This window comes from Triplophysa rosa, linkage group LG21 (assembly GCF_024868665.1).
Source record: "Triplophysa rosa linkage group LG21, Trosa_1v2, whole genome shotgun sequence".
Lineage (NCBI taxonomy): Eukaryota > Metazoa > Chordata > Actinopteri > Cypriniformes > Nemacheilidae > Triplophysa > Triplophysa rosa.
The window spans coordinates 18,687,770-18,692,045 of record NC_079910.1 but is presented as its reverse complement, the minus strand read 5'-3'; positions in this window follow the sequence as shown (position 1 = coordinate 18,692,045).

Below are 4,276 nucleotides of genomic sequence, written 5' to 3'. Positions count from 1 at the left end.
GAGCTTGTTTGACGGTCTCTTCAGTATTAACCATCGGAGTGAAGTTCCAGAGTGAAGTTAACAGATGTGTAATCAGCGCGTTGGAAGGGTGACGGCGGTTCTCATCGAGCGGCCGCAGCAGCTGCTGCTGTTCTCACATTAAGGGTTTGCGTGAAAGGCTACTCGGGGTCACGAAGGAACTCCCGATCCGGGGCTTAGGCGTCTTTCTGGGGCTAGAGGGGCCTCGTAACTCTCTGTGGGGTCAGGGAGGGTTCTGCTCAAACCTTGATTAACAGAAAACTTAGAACTTATAATGAAAGTCACATGTGCAATGTTTTTCGATTTCCACACTCACAGCAATTTTACGATAATGCTTTAACGAAACATAACCATTACACTTGTATGTTTGTTATGTGGTGTTTTTGCTTTTTTAAATGCTATGGTAATGATATATATAACAATACCATATATACAGTATATACAGTCATTTCATGTTCTGTCTTCATTTCATCATGTCACACAGCCATATAACACCAGCAAAGCACCTCAGAGTACTCACTCAATACAGTCTGTCACCACACACAATTATCACATGCCGCTTGATGGGAGGAAGCACAACATTCAGATCAATACAATTGGCATCGCACACGCCTCAACCGAACCCTGTATCAGCAGAGCTTTAAAAACAAACTTCGTTTTGGTTTTCTAAAGACAATGTGAGTGTTGCTTGCCCATTGCAGAACTGTGATGGTAAATTGTTGAAGGAGGTTGCCAGGCATTACATTGTTGTTGCTGTAAAGTCAACCCAAAATATGAAAATTCTGTCATAATTTACTCACCCTCAGATTGTTTCAAACCTGTATAAATGTCTTTGTTCTGGTTGCCACAAAGAAAGTTGTTTGAAAGAATGTCAGTAACCAAACAGATATCATTGCCCATTGACTCCCATAGTATTCATTTTCCCTACTATGGCAGTAAATGGGGGATGAGATCTGTTTGGTTACTGACAATTTTCCAAATATCTTCCTTTGTGTTCAGCAGAACAAATACAGGTGCTGGTCATATATCTAGAATATCATCAAAAAGTTTATTTATTTCACTAATTCCATTCAAAAAGTGAAACTTGTATATTATATTCATTCATTACACACAGACTGATATATTTCAAATGTTTATTTCTTTTAATTTGATGATTATAACCGACAACTAATGAAAATCCCAAATTCAGTATCTCAGAAAATTAGAATATTACTTAAAACCAATACAAAGAAAGGATTTTTAGAAATCTTGGCCAACTGAAAAGTATGAACATGAAAAGTATGAGCATGTACAGCACTCAATACTTAGTTGGGGCTCATTTTGCCTGAATTACTGCAGCAATGCGGTGTGGCATGGAGTCGATCGAGTCGATCAGTCTGTGGCACTGCTCGGGTGTTATGAGAGCCCAGGTTGCTCTGATAGTGGCCTTCAGCTCTTCTGCATTGTTGGGTCTGCCATATCGCATCTTCCTCTTCACAATACCCCATATATTTTTCCAAGGTCAGGCGAGTTTGCTGGCCAATTAAGAACAGGGATACCATGGTCCTTAAACCAGTTACTGGTAGCTTTGGCACTGTGTGCAGGTGCCAAGTCCTGTTGGAAAATGAAATCTGCATCTCCATAAAGTTGGTCAGCAGCAGGAAGCATCAGAAGCGTCTCGCCTGGGCTAAAGACAAAAAGGACTGGACTGCTGCTGAGTGGTCCAAAGTTATGTTCTCCCAGAGTCTGGAGGAAGAGAGGAGAGGCACAGAATCCACGTTGCTTGAGGTCCAGTGTAAAGTTTCCACAGTCAGTGATGGTTTGGGGTGCCATGTCATCTGCTGGTGTTGGTCCACCGTGTTTTCTGAGGTCCAAGGTCAACGCAGCCGTATACCAGGAAGTTTTAGAGCACTTCATGCTTCCTGCTGCTGACCAACTTCATGGAGATGCAGATTTCATTTTCCAACAGGACTTGGCACCTGCACACAGTGCCAAAGCTACCAGTACCTGGTTTAAGGACCATGGTATCCCTGTTCTTAATTGGCCAGCAAACTCGTCTGACCTTAACCCAATAGAAAATCTATGGGGTATTGTGAAGAGGAAGATGCGATATGCCAGACCCAACAATGCAGAAGAGCTGAAGGCCACTATCAGAGCAACCTGGGCTCTCATAACACCTGAGCAGTGCCACAGACTGATCGACTCCATGCCACGCCGCATTGCTGCAGTAATTCAGGCAAAAGCAGCCCCAACTAAGTATTGAGTGCTGTACATGCTCATACTTTTTATGTTCATACTTTTCAGTTGGCCAAGATTTCTAAAAATCCTTTCTTTGTATTGGTCTTAAGTAATATTCTAATTTTCTGAGATACTGAATTAGGGATTTTCATTAGATGTCAGTTATAATCATCAAATTAAAAGAAATAAACATTTGAAATATATCAGTCTGTGTGTAATGAATGAATATAATATACAAGTTTCACTTTTTGAATGGAATTAGTGAAATAAATCAACTTTTTGATGATATTCTAATTATATGACCAGCACCTGTATATGTATACAGGTTTGCAACAGCCTGAGGGTGAGTAAATTATGACAGGATTTTCATTTTTGGGTGAACTCTCCCTTTAAGGTGTTCTGAGAGGTTGTTAAAGAGTAAGTAGCATATGATTTTTAAGGTCCTACTTTGGTTTATGGAGTGTCCAACAACAAGTTTATGTACATACAATGTGTAAAAACACTATTATGTCATAATAATAGGCAGTTATTCTTACCATACTTCTTGTCTGACTCTCAAATGATTCGTTCTGCGATTCATCCGTCTAGTCCCCTCCTATCCGCTAGCCTAGTGTCATGTGATTGGTCAGATGGTGTAGCTGTTGTGATTGGTCAAACACGTTCATCATGTGTCTTGGACTAGTTGACACGGCATACAGTGTACGGTGTTCGTATCTTCAGATGTTATTACAATACAGATAGTACTCGACTCAGTTTTTGAAATAAATACTTTGAGAGTTAATAGATTGAACAATTAAATTAGCAGAGTTAATAGCAAGATAAACAAACTGTAATACCCCAGAAATAACGGTACATGCTAATGATAGCATTATATGCATTAGCTAAACACAGACATAAGGTACACAAATATTTCTTGAAGTTAAGACAAAAATAAATAGTCACACTTACAGGTTGTGATTCGGTGGGGCTAACAGGTCCAAATAAGGTTGGTATTGCCCCCTCTTTCAAGGATAGTCGTTTCACATATCCTGGAGTGAATGCGCCAAGATTATTGAAGCAATCTTCGGTGAAATGACGCGCGCACAGTAAAACCCTGGGGTTATACTCCTTTGGTATCGTTTGAAAAATGAATTGTAACGTCTTGGTTAAGGATGTAACCTCGGTTCCCTGATGGAGGGAACGAGACGTTGTGTCGAACCGACAGAATGGGGTTTGTCTTGAGAACCTATCATCTTCTGAGTATTTAGAAAAGGCCAATGAAAATTGGCGAATGAAATTTGCATGCCGGGCTCCTCCCCGGATGTCCAGGTATAAGAGGGAAGCCGGCGTGCTCATTCATTCACCTGTTGGTCTGAGGAGCCTATAGCATCCTCCCCCGACCGCTGGGGTGGGCGGCCAGTGTTGTGGCATGAGGGACACAACGTCTCGTTCCCTCCATCTGGGAACCGAGGTTACATCCGTAACCAAGACGTTCCCTTTCTGTCGGTCTCTCGACGTTGTGTCGAACCGACAGAATGGGGTTCCTATGGAAAAAGCCACAGCACTGAGCCGCGTCACAATCTCTGCGGAGCGACGTTGACTGGCCTGGGCGAGTCAGACGAAGACGCTAACGCGAAATTATGACCCTCCAGTGGAGAGGAAGGGGGACCCAGAGCTTTACACAAAGTTGGGAAGCCCCTGTCACAAGCCGTCACGGGCGGAGGCCTAGTTCTCTAAATGGCGAGAAGCCGCCAGGCACCGTACGGGCCACTGGGTAAGCATTATTCCCCCCTGGGGGAAAAACGCTGCAGAGGCCACTACCTACCGTAGGGAGGAATTAGTGGAGACACCACATGGTCTCACCATCAGGGGAGAACTCAACTCAACTCAACTTTATTTATATAGCGCTTTTACAATTTTCATTGTTACAAAGCAGCTGCACATGAGACACATTGACTACAAGCAAAACAATCAAAGTTGTACCTGCAAAAACAAGAAAAGGTTGAAAACACAGAAGACAGACACACCCACACACAAAACACTCCACACACACAACACGCAC